This window comes from Mus caroli, unplaced genomic scaffold (genome assembly GCF_978045245.1).
Source record: "Mus caroli unplaced genomic scaffold, Mus_caroli_1 scaffold_13, whole genome shotgun sequence".
NCBI lineage: Eukaryota > Metazoa > Chordata > Mammalia > Rodentia > Muridae > Mus > Mus caroli.
In genome coordinates, this window is record NW_028227268.1 from 100,684,606 (window position 1) to 100,702,239 (window position 17,634).

The following is a 17,634-nucleotide window of genomic DNA, read 5'->3' on the forward strand; positions in this document are numbered from 1 at the left end:
CTGAATAAAACCCTTTCCTCCCAAACTTGCTTCTTGGTCATGATGTTTTGTGCAGGAATAGAAACCCTGACTAAGACCCTTGGCTACTTGGAACCCTGTCTCAAAACAAAAATCAACAGACGCAGAGGCACTAGTGCCTGGGCTGTCAGAAGGGAAGCTACAGCTCATTACTACTAAAAAGCACACTGTGGGTGGAAAGTTAAGATACGAAGGAAACCTGAAGCAAATAATGCAGAACTACAGGTAACAGAGCATGTGTGGAAACCCCGTGTTTACCTGACATAGCCTCCAGCTCTGTAAAGCACAGCACCCGAGCGGCTCTAGCCTTGCTCCAGCTCTGTCCTTGGAAGTGTATGTACTCTTTCTTAGTAAGTTATCTCTTTCTCTGCTAAATTCTTCTTTTGGGGACCCAAGAACCTGGACCCTTTCTGGAAATGTCCACAGAACCCCCAATATCAGCCAATATCGATAGGAAATCTGTAGTTTCCTGGAATTTGAGAAGCGCCTCTAAGAGAGAAAGCCAGGAGGGAGTTACTAGCTCGGTGAACCACTCGGTCATCCCCGGCCACCAGGGTTCTCTTATGGGGCAGTCTAGAAGCAAGCACGGCCAGCGTCGTGAAGCTAGAAAGGCTGGCATCGATTGTTTCTGGTTTCATGGCACCATTCTGACTTATAGTCAGGTGGTTCCTCTTGTTTTTCTTTTCCAGACATTGGAAATGAGACTGTGTGTGAAGACGCAGAGGAAGAGTGAGCCGCAGCAGAATCAGCAATGTTGGCCTCCTTGGAACACCTCCAGACGGTGGGAGGGACTTCTGTAGTCCACCCTAGAATCTGCTGGTTGGTGGTTTTAAGTTTTCCTTGTGCGAGGGGGCGGGGTGGTGGTGGTGAACTGCAGGTTTCCTTAGGGCGTGGTGGGACGGCTGGAAGGGAGGCGACACAAAGCTACTTTGCAGGATGAAGAATGCTAAAAATGTGTGTGAGGAAGCAGAGCCAAGGGAGGTGGAAGTGAGCCCAAGGTTGTAACAAAAAGCCCTGAGAATCCCAAGAGGGCAGGTGGGGTGGGGGTGGAGGCGGGGCCAGGTATGGCTGTCCTCACATGCCAGCTGGGTCTCCCGGGTTACACTTCCCGGTCACACTGTTGCAGCTGAATTTCTCCTATGGGCTGTGAGCAGAGCAGGGAAGGGCAGATCTGTCTCTCTTGGCATTCACAAAAGCCAGTTCCTCTCACAGGTTTAATAATTTAGGCTTCTGAGACTACTGGGCCCAGAGCCTTTCTCCTGCAGAGAACTATGCTTTGTTTCTAGGCCTCCTCACACCTGAGCTCAACTGTGCTGCTATTGACAGCCCTCCTCGACTCTACCCGATTGACTGACCTTCACCTGGGGTGGGTGTGGATCCTGTGCCCACAGCTCTGGTTCTCGGCAGCCATCTCCCACCCCGGGCACAGTTCAACTATGTGATGTTATCATACTGCCCCCCACCCGCCGCCCCCACTGTCCTTCACGACCTCACAGACACCTGAATCTTCCACCTTCTGCTTCACTGTCTTCAGACCTGAACTACTTGCTTACAAGGGGGCAGGCAGCATAGCCGAGGGCAGGACTTCAGCCATGGCCTTTGCTTGAGCACCCAGACTGTATTCTGCAACTGCGCTGAAAGCCACAGAGATGATGGTGGGTCGAGGCAGAGAGACAGCTTTCCTTCTGAGTGTAATCCAGGCATTTCTGTCTCAGGCTTAACAGGAAGAGACCCATGGGAGTTTCCTCAAAGCTAGTGAGTGGTAAGTTATATCTCTCCTGTTGAAATGTGTCAATTCAAACCAGATAAGAATATATTAAAGGTAGGTCTGTTGGCAATCTGCTCTCTGTTGAGTTGACTGGACCCAAAGATGGAGGCCACGGAAGTCACCATGGAGGAAGAAGAAAAGGGTGGCTCTCACTGAGAGTTGGGGGCAGGGTATGCTAGGTAGGGACTGTGGGATGCTGAGTGAACCTGAAGGCCAGGTCTGTTTTGATATGTAAAATATGTACCTCAGTCCCTTGTCCCGGGGTCTGAAACCAGCGACATCTGTTGCTGACCTGACTTCTGGATTTCCCATGATGCACCATATTGGGATAGGTAAAGGTTTGAACAGAAGAGAAGCCACTGTGCTTTGATGTCTACAGGGAGAGGTGAGGCTGCGGAGGGAAGCAGCTACAGCCACAGAAGCAACCAGCTGACCAGGAGCTGGTGTTATAGATGTTAGGTGTGTATTTCACATACCAAAGCAGACCTGGCCTCCAGGTTCTCCCAGCATCCCTCAGTCCCTACTTGGCATATCCTGCCCCCAACCCTGAACTCTCCAGCCCAGGGCTGGGCTGCCCTTCCCTCCAGAGGCTTCTCCTTATAGAATGCAGGCATTTTGCTTCTCTCTCCCTCTGCCTTTCGCCCTGTCTGCCTCCTTCCCTCCCTTCCTCTCTCTCTCTCCTTTTCTTCCCCTCTCCCTCTCTCTCCCTCTCTCCCTTCCTCCCTCTGTCCTCCCGTTCTCCCTTTCTCTCTCTCCTCCTCTGCTCTGCACACAGGGGCCTTTTCTCTCTTTTTCACCCCCTACCCCACTCTCCATGGCAACTTCCCTAGCTTTAATCCTTGGGGATGGTGAACTCATCCAAGAGCAGCTTCTAAATAAACATGCCTTTAATATCACCATCCGGAGAAATAACCTATCAACAGAAACATTGAAGGCCCAATTAAATGGAAAGCTCTTGCCTCCTAGTAGAAAGAATGGAATTATCTGGGTGGAGACTGAGGTAGTACAGTCAGGCAGGTCAGCCACATGGGTCCCTTCCCTAGGGAGGAAGGCCTGTGTACCTTGAGTTATGCTGAAGAGGTAGGACGAATAATTTAAGAATTTAATGAGAGTCCTCAGAAGCCTCTCTGAGGCTCTGTGGGTTTGCCCACCTTTGTGAGTCTTCTCTTATGCCCTCTTCTTTCAGGTGCCAGCCAGAGTCCAAGTGTACCTTTTCTGGAACTTTGGGCTTCCCACCCTATCTCTGAAGTCCCCTTTCCCTATCTGACATGCAGGGGAATGTCAGCTATGTGGCTGAGAGCCATGCCCTTTCCTACCTATACATTTATAAACCTTTCTCTAAAGCTCACCCAGTGTGGTCCATGAATTTCAGTCTTTGAATTCACAGTGCAAACCCCAAAAGCCTGCTTTGTGGGAGAGTTGGCATCTAGGTTTTGGGACTCTAGCTCTCTCCTAAAACCTCAGTTCTCAAAGATATCCCGGCATTCCCATATCATTGCCACAGGTGAGAGCTGGGCACAGACGTAGTGCAGGGCTTTGGAGAAGTATGGAGATAACCTCACACAGCCAGGAGAATCAGGGGCCATGGACGTTGTCCCTAGAAGAGCCCCAGAGAGTTCTATCCCAGAGTTGCTGAAAATTCCTGAACCTCTTCAGCAAGAAAGAGCCTGGAGGATTGTCTGCTGACCTTGGCTCCCAGACAAAGTCTACTGCATAAGCGAGGCAGAGAAAACACCCCTTTCACAACCTTAGTACAGCTTTTCAAAAGGCCTCAGTGTGCCCATGATCCCTAAAGAGATTACGTTGATGGGGGTGGTGCTGATTCAAAATGGAGTGACAAGGATTTCTCGGGGGGGGGGGGTACCCCAGGGACCCCAGGGGTCCCCACTTCTTTCAGGAAGCCTCTTCTCTTTAGGGCGGTTCCCTACCCCAAGAAGACTGTGCACTGATCCTCTCAGGGCCCACTACGGGCTCATGAGTGGAAGCTGGCACTCTAAGATATGAGGCTCCAGGGTTCCGAAGGCACTCTTAAACATTCTGTCTCCAACTGTATTTCTGTTGGCTTACAGACAATTCTGTTAGGCTCCTCCCAATAGTGATCTAGCAACAGCTTGCATCATCACCTGCCACCATTGTGAGTCAAGTTTGGGTGACATCGTATAAGAGGACTGCTCGATACCTACCCCTTCTTTCTTCCTTTTCTCTTTCTCCCTCCCCCCCACCCCAGTCTCTCCCTGTTCCCACGTTTTCCTGGCTGGTCTCTCTTTCTCTCTGTGTCCATCTCTATCTCTACTTTCTCTGCCCTATGGCTCTGTCTGCCTCTACTCCTTCTCCAGGTCTCCATGCCCTCCCTTTGCCCACAGTAAATCTCCCTTATACCAAGGTCTGTGGCATGGTATGGTTTCTCAAGGCATGGGCCTACCAGGTACCCCTTACTCTCCCACTGCACCACCGGCACCACTGCAATTATGTTTCATAACAGTTTCGACAGTTTGTGCAAGCATGAGATCTGAGTCCAGATCCAAGGTGCAGTGGTGTGATCTAGTCAGTTTTGCACAAGCATGCACATGCATACACATAGGTACATATGCTAACTAAATGTAAAGACAAGTAAATATTAAAAATAAGTAAGGAGGCATGAGAGATATCTTAGTGTTTAAGAACATTTGCTTTTCTTGTAGATGATGGGGATTTTGGTTATCAGCACCCACATGGTGGCTCATAACCACCTATAACTTGAGTTCCAGTCCTTGGGTATCAGGCATGCATATATATATATATATATATATATATATATATATATATAATTAAATAAATCTAAAATAAATTAAAAGCATAAAAGGTAAGACAACCACAATGGCACTTTAGTCTCAATACTTAGGAGGCACAGACAGGTAGATCTTTGTGATTTTGGAGTCCAGCCTGATCTACATAGCAAACTCAGGCCAGACAGAGCTATATGATGGGACTCTGTCTAAAAATAGACTAATAAGCTGGGTGTGGTGATACACACCTTTAATCTTGGAACTTGGGAGGTGGATGCAGGCAGAGCTAGTTCGAGACCAGCCTGGTCCACATAGCAAGTTCCAGGCGAGTTCTATCCTTGTCTCAAAATAATGATGATGATGGTGATTGATAATGATGGTGACAATGATGACGACAAGTGAGGAAGACACTCATCATCAATCTCTGGCTCCACGGCTCATGGCACATGAGCACACTTGTAGCTGTCGTAGATTAATCCACTCTACCTGCCCAGCGGCAGCAGCCCGAATTCCTCACTACCATACCAATGTTGTGGGTTCTTGAATAAAACACACACACAGCTTAATATGCCTTAAACAGCTCAATGACTGGGCACTTCCACATGGCTTACACACTCTCTCCTCTGATATTCCTGAGTTATTACTTACTAAACCTATATTCCATCTTGACTGCCCCAGAACCAGGCCTGTAGGCCGCCTGGGCCACGATCCCCAACTCTTACATGTTGACAGTGTCTCTGTCTCTCTGTCCTACATTTTTTAGACTTGGACCTTCTCCTTCCTCAGCATGACACCTTCTTCTTCCCCTGTGTCTCTTGCCCAGGAATCCTAAAAGTCCCGCCTGTCTCCCTGCCCAGCTATTGGCTGCTGGCAACTTTATTTACCAATCAAAGCCAACTGGAGGCAGAGACCCTCAGCATCCTACATACAGACCTGTATAATTTCAGGAACCCAATTAATGTGATACAAGCAGTAAACCAAATCCACAACACATACCTGTGCACATATATGTGAGACACACATATGTATTCTCTCTCTCTCTCTCTCTCTCTCTCTCTCTCTCTCTCACACACACACACACACACACACAAGGTGCATGACAGCATGGACTGTGATTACATTTTTATCAATTGCTGGAAGTCTGTGGATGGAGGGTTAGTGTTTGCCTGTAACTGGGAATGGCAGGAGACTAGTAGCAGAAGATAGTTTCATTTTAGTGTGATGGAAGTGTTCTGAAGTTGATTGCGAGCATGACAGCACAGCTTAGAAACCCCTAGCAACCAGTATGCACATGGTAGAGGGAGGATGGAGCTCACCTGTCTCCCAGCCCAGACCTGGGCACTCAAAGGTGTAGGCTCCCACTTGGCAGGGATGAGTAAAGGCCACTATTTCAGAGAAATCAATGAGAGACTTCTCATGCTGTCTCTTCTCCTGTCAGGGTGGGAACTTGGGCCTCTGTGTAGTCTCCCCAGGAATTTAGTACCTTAAGATACTGATACCCCTCAGCTCTGGGGTTGCTCAGTTAAGGCTGGCAACAACATGCACCAGGCTCCATTTCCCATCAGGAAGAGAATTATCTGCCTATCTCAGTAGCCCTCCAGCTGTCGTCCTGAGGTACAGGATACAGGTCTTGGGCCCTTAACACTCGAGATGCATGAAGCAGAGACTGTCTGCCTTATCCCTGTCCCTGTGTCGGCATGCAATGAGCAGAGACTTTGCTAAATGATGAGTAAGTGAGGCCTGGTTTTAGCCCATCCCACTGGCTATTTCTTCCCAACTAGGGGTCAACCAGGATGTTTGCAAACTGGTGAAGAGAGAGGGTGTGAATCCTTCACATTTGCTCCTTGTCATCTCAGTCAGGGCTCTGAATTATTAATCATCTCATTTCTTAGGAAGGCGTTTGGCCCTTTGGCCATCCCCCTCTCCCAGCATCATAGACAGAAGCACTTTCCATCCGATTTCAGAACTGCTACCTCTCTCTACATCATTCTAGGTCAGGAAGAAAAAGCAGGAAGCAGCTGGAAGGATGTTTTTGCATTTTCAAGCTTCATGTGTCCAGACTGTTATACATCTGGCTCCCAGGACAACAACTACATGCAGGCCAAGTGTTTCTTAGAAATCCTGACAGGATGTGGCTATCCACTAGGCATACATTCTACCTTCCACAATCAGGAGGAGGCCAAGGCTGGGTTCTTTTTTTTTTTTTTTTTTTTTTTTTTGGTTTTTCGAGACAGGGTTTCTCTTTATAGCTCTGGCTGTCCTGGAGCTCACTTTGTAGACCAGGCTGGCCTCGAACTCAGAAATCCGCCTGCCTCTGCCTCCCGAGTGCTGGGATTAAAGGCGTGCGCCACCACGCCCGGCTAAGGCTGGGTTCTTAATGCCTTCCCTCATCACTTCTGGGTAATGGCTGACTCTGATCCTCTGGCTATCACTTCCCTCAGATGCCCCAAAGCCAGGATTTCTTTGAGCTCACACCTGAATCACCAGCTGGGTCACCCAATGCTGTGACATGTCTTCTGCAATCACGTGTTTTAGGTGACCACAAGTTTGCTTTGGATAGGCAAAGCACAATGCCAGAACAGCAAGGTGTCAGCTGTCGTGGTATCTATTTAAGAAACTGGTGGCTCCCTGCCCCTGGTTCTTCCCTTATGAGGCCCCTATACTTTCCTAATAACAGCCCTTTGAGGTCACCTCACTCTTGGTGGATGTACTCCGCCTTTCCCATTAGTCTCTGCAGTCTCGTACAATAAGCAGGCTAGGAAACTAATTGTACCTGGCTTTCTGTGTTGTATTCATAATGACAAAATGAAGCATATGTTAGGCAGGGTTTTATTGCTATGAATGGACACCATGACCACGGCAACTCTTATAAAGAAAAACATTCAATTGAGCTGGCTTGCAGGTTTAGAGGTTTAGTCCATTGTCATCATGGTGGGAAGCATGACTGTAAGCAAGCAGAGATGATGCTAGAGGAAGTAGAGAATTAATTCTACATCTGGATCAGCAGGCAGCAGGAAGAGTGACACCTCAGAGCCCACTCCCAATGACACACCTCCTCCAAAAGGCCACACCTCCTAATAGTGCCACTCCCTATGGGCCTATGGAGGTCACTTTTCTCAAACCACCACAAAGCTTCTCCCCTCCTTATGGAGAGTCAAAGCCATGTCCTAGGGTCTTGGGTTTCCTTTGCCCAAAGAGACAGCTTTGTTTCTTTATTTCTCTTTTTAATGATTAGTTTATTTGTATTTTATGTGTGTAAGTGTTTGAATTTGTACACCTAGTGCCGGCAGATGCCAGAAAAGGGTGGAGTTACGGATGGTGGTGAGCTGCTGTGTGGGTGTTGGAAACTGACCCTTGGTTCTCTGAAAGAACAGTGAGTGCTCTTAACCACTGAGACACAGCTTCAGCTCCAAGGATTTCACCCAGTTGGTAAACACCCAGACCATATCATCACTGATGAGCCCCTTTTAATATGGTTATTCTGATATGATATCCTCATATCTGTGGTTTGACTCTATGAGGTGACCTAGCTCTGGGGTCAGGAGAGTATGACAGCCACCTCAGAGGGGACATTCTATCCCTGGCTGAGGCCCTTTGTCCCTGTTTACTGGAAAGTGGTTGTGTTTGGTGGATGTTGACCTCAGGCTTGCTTTCAGTAGAGCAATCCTCTAGGAGTACGTTAATTCGACCCTTGGTGGATTCTATAACCGAGGGTTGCCAAATTCAGATGAGCTGAGGTCAACTCACATCAAACAGAAAGGAGGAAAACCATCATAGGCGAAATTCACAAAGACATTGCAGAGTTGCCTCCAAAAAAATTCCTTCCCTATTTAGGAGAGTATGACCCACATCAGGCCGCCATTGAGGGGGAAATTGCAGGGCTGGGACAGGACTCTATGCCTTAAGCAGCCTCCTCCTCATGGGTCCCCACTGCTGCCACTGACAGACACACTGCTAGATTAGCTCTAGCCCTGCTCTCCTTTCCTCTGTCAGACTTAGAATTCTTCTGTTGTAGTCAGGATCCACTTCTAATGATTTTTTTTTTTTTTTTTTTTTTTTGTTCCTCCTCCTGCTAACACATGCCTCAGCCAGAGCCAGGAAGGCCTACCTATACTTTTCCTGGAAAGGAACATTAGTTGAATGGGTATGCACTGTGTGTTCCATGGGATGGCTGAGTGAATGTATCTACTCTTGAAGAGCTCCAGAGGAGGCTGTTGAGAAGCCACACCCAACTTTATCTGACTCTGTTTTTGTGGGTGGGGATGGGGAGTTCAGATAAGACAGGGTATCACATTGTCCAGGCTGGCCTCAAATTCTCTATGTAACTGAGGATGATTTTGAACTTCTGATCTTTCTACCTCCTCCTCCCAGGATCTGGGATTACAAGTGTGCACTCCCATGCCCACCTTAGTCTGTTCTTTTATGAGCTGTTCTGCAAGCATCTCTTACGGTTGCATTCAGAGCAGAATGTGGAAAAGCAAAAGGAAAGCAATACAGTCCCATGAACTGAGAAGGAATTAGAGCAGGGCTGGCCAGATGGCTCAGTGTGGGAAAGTACCTACTGCCAAGCTTGCTGATTGGTTAGATGATCTCTAAAGCCACATGGAAGAAGAGACTTGACTCGAAGTTGTCCTCTGACCTTTTCCTCCATGCTGTGGCACATGTGAGCCTCTATCACACCAAATGAAAAATTTAAATATAATTAAATAAAACCAAACCAAACACACACATAAGGATCTGAGTAGGTCTTTCTCCAAAGGTCCGTAAATGACCAAAAAGCTCATGAAAAGTGCTTGGCATAATTAGAATTTAAGATAATGAGATCAAAACCATAGGGGAGTGGCTGGAAAGATAGCTCAGAGGTTGAGAGGACTGTCTGCTCTCCCAGAGGACCTGGGTTCAATTCCCAGCACCCACATGGCAGCTCCCAACTATCTGCAACTCCTGTTTCAGGGGATCTGACACCCTCATTCAGACATATATGTGGGCAAAACACTGATGCACATAAAATAAAAATAAATACATTATAAAAAATAAGATTAAAAATTATCCGTGGAGAGATGAGACTAGGAGAGAGGAAGTGGGGAGCCAGCCCCGGTTCTGGGGAGGACTTGAATGCAGAGATTCTGGACTCATGTGCATCATTGGGGAAGGAGGCTGCTGTGGAGAATGGCCAGGATTGCTACAAAGGCCAAATAAGTCTGTCACCCCAATACTTGGGAGGTATAGTCTGGAGGATTAGAAGTACAAGGTCAGTCTCAACTACAGGAAACCCTATCTCAAGAAACCAAAGGAGGAAAATAAATATAGTCCAGCAACTCCATTTTCTTTAAAACACCAAAGAGCAGAGAGTAATGTTTGTATAAAAGTGGATCAAGCCATCCATGCTGGTACATATCTGTGACCCCACACTTAGGAAGCAGAGGCAGGAGGATTATATGTTTGGTGTTAGTCTGGGCTCTAGAGTGAGACTTTGTCTCAGACAAACAAAAGTAAATAAATAAAAATCTGTATAGTAAAACAACTTAGATGTGAATCATCTGAAGGACAGATGACCAATTAGTGCCCACACAATGGCATGCTGTTTAAGAATAAAAAGAAAGTGCTGACTCATGCCACAGTGTGGCTCTGTCTTGAGTACATTAAACCAAAACCAGCCAAATACAAAAGGTCGCACACTGTGTAACCCTATTTACCCCATGCCCAGAACAGGCTATTTTATAGAGAAAAGATGTAGATTAATGACTAGTGAGAAAGGCAAATGCCTCTTATTCATGCTTGCTCCCCCTCCCTTAAAGGTATGATGGCATGAACCAGGCCAGAAAGAGAAATCGAGGAAGGAGCAGCAGGAAGTGTCTCAGGTGAGCCATGGGTGAGCCACGGGTGAGCCATGGTGAGCGTGACAAGAAAGACTTCTTGGGAGAGAGACTTAGTTGAGCAGCTCATTTTATTGGTGTGTGAGTGGAGGACAGAGGCTATTTAACCTTTGTAGGGGTTGGGTGGGGTGGAGGGGTGAGTGTACATCCTTGGTCAGAGCAGGTACTGGGGGTGCCTCATTTGCATAAGGAGGAATTCCAGGTGCTTGCTGGATATGACCTTATAAGGAGAGAGGAAGTTTAACTTGTAACTTGGACACCAGGTTACATGACTAAGGGTGAGTGGGAGTCGTAAGGCTACACGTGTCTAGACATATAGGCTCAGAACAGAGAGGGAACAGTTTGGATGTGCCTCGGCCTCACTCTTCCTCCACCCCAGCTCTTCCTGGTTCCATGGTACCTACAGCCCCACAACTGCTAATGGATACTCAGGCCGTTTTTCTTTTTCTTCTTTTCTTCTCTTCTCTTCTCTTCTCTTCTCTTCTCTTCTCTTCTCTTCTCTTCTCTTCTCTTCTCTTCTCTTCTCTTCTCTTCTCTTCTCTTCTCTTCTCTTCTCTCTCTCTCTCTCTCTCTCTCTCTCTCTCTCTCTTTCAGTTCCATGTGAGGTTAATTGAGAGGGAGAAGGGGAAGGTGGTGTCAAGCAAGAAGGGAGAAGAGAGAGCCAGGCCATTTTTCTAGGATGAAGATACTCAGCAGTTAGGTGTGTTGTGATGACAGGTACAGAACCCTAAGTGTCCTCACACCCGGTCCTGTCCATGTTAAACCTGCATATCTCATAAGTGATCCAGTCGTAAGCCATCAACACAGGCTCAGGGGTGGAGTTTCCTGCTCATTCGTTCTGCCACGCCCACTGCTGGACCTTGCTGCTTTGCTGCTTGGAGCCACACTCGTGTTCACCCTGCTACTGGACCCTGAAACCATTCGGCGGGAATCGGGTTCCCTTCCCCTTCCTTTATAACTGAGTGTCTGAACAAGTAAAATTGAGCTTTGAACAGAATGACCATTGTCTTGGCTCTGTTTCTTCTTCCTCCCCATCTAGTTTCCTCTCTTTTCAGCTCGGAGCTGCCATCTCAGTGGAACCGTTCACGTTGCAGGCTGCTGGCTGGCCGCCAACAAGTTATGGTGTGTGGATTATATGCTAAAAGCATATCTAATGTGATCCAGTCATAAGCCATCACATTTAGTGATGGTGTTGGCCCACTTGCTGTTGCTGTAACAGAATATCTCAGATCAGGTCATTTGTAGGCATGGGGACTCATTGGCTCACAGTTCCAGGGGCTCTGATCAAAGAACTGTTGTACTCATGACTAACCCCTTGGTTGTCTCTCCAATTACTCCTTTTTGATAACTTTCATGGTGGACTTACAAACTCTTAAGATATAACAGATTTGTTATGTGGCTCCCCAGTAATCCATGTGGTTTAGTCAGAGGGTAGGGGAGCCCCACCCCCAAGTCCCTCTCCACACAGCATTCTTTTTCATTTACATGTTTGCCTTATCTGCAGATAGAAGTGGTGCCATGTTCCTGTTTGACTTGAGACTGCCCTCTCTTTGCTTCACTATGAGTCACTTTATATTTTCTTGAGCCTCTCCCCCATGGCTTACCCCTATTCATGGTCAGCTATCTATTTGAGTTATTTTATGTTTTGAGTCTTTTGGTATTTATTTTAAATGATTATGCATCTGTGCTATTGTGTCCTAATTTCATTGTGTCCTGCGGGTAGAGCTCAGGGGTGAGAAACTGAGTCTCAAAGGTCTTTAAAGCTGTTAAGTGGCAGCAGCAGAGTTTAAACCCATGGTTGTCTTACTCTGAACCCCAACTCTTGCTGAAGAGTGATACCCTGGACTCAAATTATATGTAAATGCAAAGAGTGTTTTATTCTGCAGAAGTCCAGCATGCTGGGGTCTACTACCTACAAAGATGGAGAGACCTTAAAGTGAGCTCGAAGGCCTGATTTAAAGCACATTAGGGGAATTCCAGGAAGGGGTAGGTGACCTCTATCTTTTTAAAAAATTATTATTATTTATTTTTCTATGTAGTCATACCTTAAGTTTTATTGTGCACCTGTAATTGGAATGGTTGTTACCCTACAAACCTTTCCCCAAATTGCACAGTCTTTAGATGTGCTGGTAATGAATTGCCTGGCCTCAGACTCCCCAAGTTTGATCCAGGTTGATAAAATCAATCTGAGCCAAGTTTTCATTCTTGTTTGAGGTACATTTTCCTGTCTTGACACTTGAAGAGTCCCCCTCACTTTCAAATAGTGCTACTCCTGGTGACCAAGAATCCAAATCTATGAGCTTATGGGTGCCTACAATGGTTTGTATATGCTCAGCCTAGGGAGTGGCACTGTTAAAAGGTATGGCCTTTTTGGAGTAGGTGTGGCCTTGTTAAAGTGGGTGTGTCACTGTACATGTGTGCATTAACGCCCTCATCCTAGCTGCCTGGAAGTCAGTATTCTGCTAATAGCCTTCAGTTGAAGAGGTAGAACTCTCAGCTCCTCCTGCACCATGCCTGTCTGGAGGCTACCATGCTCCCATCTTGATGATAATGGACTGAACCTCTGAATCTGTAAGCCAGCTCCAATTAAATGTTGTCCTTATAAGAGTTGCCTTGGCCGTGGTGTCTGTTCACAGCAGTAAAACCCTAACTAAGACACATCTATTGCTATCCATAGGGCTTTGTAATTTTTATCTTGGAGTGTTAGGGCTGAGGCCCCTACACTAAGAACTCCCATTAGCCCTATGCCAAGGAGAACCTAGTAATACAGCAGTAATGGCCATCTTTTTAACCTGATTGTTTGGAGGTGCTAGCTGGTTGAAGACATCCTCCCCAAAGTAAGGTCATTTTGGGTACAAGCTGTACTAGAACATCCTCAGTCGTACCTATAACCAGGTCATAAATGCATGGAGTAAGCCCTGAGGTACAAGCCCACCAAGCATTCTCCGGGGGCAGCATGTATCCTGCAACAGTAGGGGTTACAGTGTCGTTGCAGAAGTGGGAATAGGCTGGAGTGTCCTTATTTCCAATGCAGTTTCCCTGTCTGGTAACCAATAATTCTGTGTTAAGTCTGGGTAGAGAGGAGTTAAGAACTGGCTGTACAATCAGCCTTCTTACTATCCACTGTGAACTTGATGACAAGATGTTGCATCGCCCCCCTGGGGTACACAGATAGTAAGGGGGACTGGAGTCACAGTTCCAGAGTCTTGTGGTTATGCCTTTTAATCCAGTCTGACATCGGACAGCCATCAGCTGGGTAGATTCTTGAGGGTCCCCTCAATAGCATGGAGGGTGGTGATAAGTTCCTGCCCCATGGTTCTTTTGTCAGCATCCTTGACTAGCAGGGCAGTAGAAGCTATGATCTGGAGGCAGGCTGGCCATCCTTGGGCCACCAGGTCCAGATTCTTTGATAAATAAGCCACAGGTCTTTTCTATGGTACCAAAGTTTGGGTGAGCACCCCCTTTGCTATCCACCTTCTCTGATCCACATACAGGTGGAAAGGTTTGTGAATGTCTGGGAGGGCCCAGGCTGGTGCTTCTAATATACCTTTTCTTAGAGTCTTAAAAGCCATGTCTGTCTCAGGGTCCATTTTGTCTTCTTAGTCCCTGGTGGCCTCAGATAATGGTTTGGCTATCTCAGTGAACCCTGGCACCAAAAATGTACAGAACCCAGCAGATCCCAGAAATTCCAGTACTTGGTTTTAGGTTGGTGGGACTGGGGTGTTGAGGATGGCTTGCTTCTGGGGCATCAGACAGCATGCATTGGCTAGCCCCCCCGAATATGTGCCCCAGCTGGGTGACCTCAAGTTGACAAAGCAGGGCCTTCTTAGCAGATACTCAAAAGACAAGTTAACTCCTGTAGCAGGTCTTCTGTGGTCTTCTGCCATGTCTTCAAGTTGGGGGCCCAAAATACATACTGGAGTGTTCCCCCACCCTCAGCCTTGAGCTGGCTGAACAAGTTGGACACTGGAGCCAGGAGTCTGGCCTTGCTACATTTACATCTTCCTGCCAGAGAACTGAGAACAGCCTGCCCCCTGAGCTGCTTAAGAGCCTACTTTGCAACTCAGTCCAGCTGAAACAAGCAACAGAACCCAGCAGAAACAAAGGGATGGGTCCTTGGGTTTTCCCATATATATTCAGTGCTGTACATTAAAATTTGAGCCTTGATCAGAGAACTTTGTCTTGGCTCATTATTTCTCTCACCATCCTTCCCATCCATCCCCAGCTTTCCTTTCAGGAACCCAGTAACCCGTGGCCACTGGTGGTTATACTGGAGCACAGTTATTTGTGGGTGGGCTCACTAGTTCTCATCCAAGTCCTCATGTAGTGCCTCCTTAAATGTTGTAGATGAGTTCTTGAATCCTTGAGGCAGGCATATCCAAGTCAGTTATTCCTTGGAACCTCTCTCCAAGTCTTGCTGTTCAAAGGTAAATAGAGGTTGACTTTGGGTGTCAGAGGCAGGTTGCAAAGCCATTTAGTGGCTGAAACTTTCAATGGATGTCAGGGGCAGTTTGGTTAACAAAAGTCATGTTCACCGCTGACTGGTGCTCCCTGACTTCTGGGTTAAAAAGCAGTATGGGTCTTATAGGCTTCAAAAGTCTTTCTAGATGTTCCCTGGGAACATTTTTTTCTTCGCATCACCTGGCTCACCTTAGATAAAGTTGTGGACTGTCTGGCAGCCACTTGGAGGCCTCCCATCAGAATCTGGTTATAGACCCAGAGCCTGTCTTTATTTTTAACAGCAGTGTTAAAATCTCAACCAGGCCTTTTCAGTGGCAGTGGCGTGCAGTGAGGAGCTCTTGTTCATACTTGTAGCTATGCCGTCCAAGGGTCTGCTGCAGTCTGTGCAGGTGTTTGGATGCAAGAAGACAGCTACAGCTGTGGCCCACTGCAAACGAGGAAATGGGCTCATCAAGGTGAATGGACATCCACTGGAGATGATCGAGCTGTGCACGATGCAGTACAAGTTACTGGAGCCTGTTTTGCTTCTGGGCAAGGAGCGATTTGCTGGTGTGGATATCAGGGTCCGTGTGAAGGGTGGTGGCCATGTGGCCCAAATTTATGCAATCTCAAAGGTCCTGGTGGCTTATTACCAAAAATATATGGATGAAGCCTCTAAGAAGGAGATCAAAGATATTCTCATCCAGTACGATCCGACCCTGCTTGTAGCTGACCCTCATCTCTGTGAATCCAAAAAATTTGGAGGTCCTGGTGCCCGTGCCCGATACCAGAAATCCTACTGATAAGCCCATCTCAAGGATCAGGGTTTACCTTTGTAATAAACATCCTAGGATTTTAATGTTAAAAAAAAAAATCTCAGCCAGGTCAAATAAAAGGAAAGGCTGTATGGATATCAGCCTGAACTTGAGTGGGCAGCCCATTTGCTCCCAGAATCAATCTCCTCATTTCTCCCATAATCCTCTGTCATCCATCGTGAAGAGGACCTAGAGCAGTTGCCAACAGTCATCCCAGGTGGGCAGGTGAGTCAGCATGACTGAATCTAGAGGACCTGTGAGAGCTGATATATTTCTAAAAATGGGGAGTTCTGCAACTTCTAATTGCAAGGCTCATTATTGGCGAATGGCACATGTGTTATGAACTGTCTTCCCTGAGCATCTGGGGTTCCTGTAGCCTGGAGGGGTAAGGCTGTAGTAGAGTCAGCCCTTTGGGCAGTATGGGCTGAAGTGTGAGGTGGACCCCAAGTGGAGCCAGGAGGGTCAGGTGAGTCAGGGGCTGCTCCTCCCTCTGCCTGTGCTGGCTGGGCAGGGGCAGCAGTGGCAGGAACAGGAACATAAGGAAGGGAACACAGATCCTCAGGAAGAGAGAGAGGAGCACGGCAAGGGTGGGAGGGAAGCAGCGACGTCCACAGCACTTGGTCCAGATGGCCCCATGCCTCAGAAACTAGACCTTTGCCCTATACATGATGGGGAGATGGAAAGTCCTGGCCATAGGTGGGCCATTCATTCCTGTAAGAGACGATTGGTTTTCAGAGATGAACAACCAGACTGAGTCTTCTGTGACTCTGCAAAAGTCCTTAAAATGGTTCAGGACCAAGCGCAGTGATGTGCTTTGTGTCTTTTCCATTCAAGGAGTTCAAGAAAAATCTGCAAGAGAGGGAGGGAAAAAAAAGCACAAACAGAATACACACAGACACACAAGGATGTTCCAGAGAAAACAGAAACAAAACAAAAAGTCTATCTCAGACAGTCTTTCTTCCTGTGCATGAGAGACCCAAAGCAGGTTCAGAATTCAGATGAGAACTAGCAAGTTCTCCAGTTTCTTGTTGGGGTTCAGGAGCATCTTCCATTGCCCTGGCCAGATGACAAAATACATGTCCACTTTGTCCCTCTTGGCCTTCAGGTTAAACCCCAAACAGAATTAAACCTGAATCAGAAAGATATAGACAAGACGAAAGACAACTGTACACCCAGACTTACCAATCAGAAAAACACTCCACTATTTGGCCAGGGGGTCTCTATCGAATCCTGGATGAGCCCCAAATGTAAGGGTCCATGACTTACTGAAGAATGGCACCCCAGGTTCAAATGGGATGTAAGTGCACAGAGTGTTTTATTCTGCAGAAGTCCAGTATTTTGTGGTCTCCCTTTACCAAGATAGAGAGACAACCAAGTGAGCTCGCAGGCCTGATTTAAAGTACATAAGGAAATTGCAAAGTAGGTGGGCTTTGTCTTACTCTGTCTCTAAGGACATTCTGTTACTGGGACATGGGGGCTGGCTGGAAACTGCTGACCCATTGTCCTTGCTTTAGGCCAGGTGATGGGGCAGTTTCTGACTAGCTGCCTGAAGCCTGGGTTTTAGCTTGAACTGCCTATTTGAAGCCTATCATGGAGTCAGCCTGGCTCATCACTTATGAGAATGACCCAGGAGAGTGCGCTTTCAAAGACACAACAGAGTGGTGACCAGGAGATAGAATGGGAATTACCATCCATGTTTAAGTTTGGAAAGATGAAATTGTGGATGAGGGAGATGGCAGGGATGATTGCACGACACGGATACACTTACTACCATGAAGTGGATGCTTAAACTGCAATTAAAAATGTTAGACATTTCCAGCTTGTCCTCAACAAAGCTCTAGCATCTAATCCTCTCACTCCTACTTGACAGGTCTGTGTTCCGGTTTCCCATCATGTTTGGAATCTAGTATTAGCTCAAGGGTCCCTGAGTGGTTGTACAGAGGATACTACCA

The 17,634-nt window shown here is 47.1% G+C and overlaps 1 long non-coding RNA gene and 1 pseudogene across 1 annotated transcript; both read left to right on the plus strand.

The window, feature by feature from the left end:
• Nucleotides 1-712: 712 nt before the first annotated feature.
• LOC147001581 (uncharacterized) lies at nt 713-11,402 on the plus strand. The gene is made up of 4 exons (XR_015044882.1): nt 713-837; nt 1,305-1,780; nt 10,350-10,412; nt 11,145-11,402. It is a non-coding gene; the product is annotated as an uncharacterized LOC147001581 (long non-coding RNA).
• A 3,842-nt stretch (nt 11,403-15,244) lies between these two features.
• On the plus strand, nt 15,245-15,706 carry LOC110305955 (small ribosomal subunit protein uS9 pseudogene; annotated as a pseudogene).
• The last annotated feature ends 1,928 nt before the right edge of the window (nt 15,707-17,634 follow it).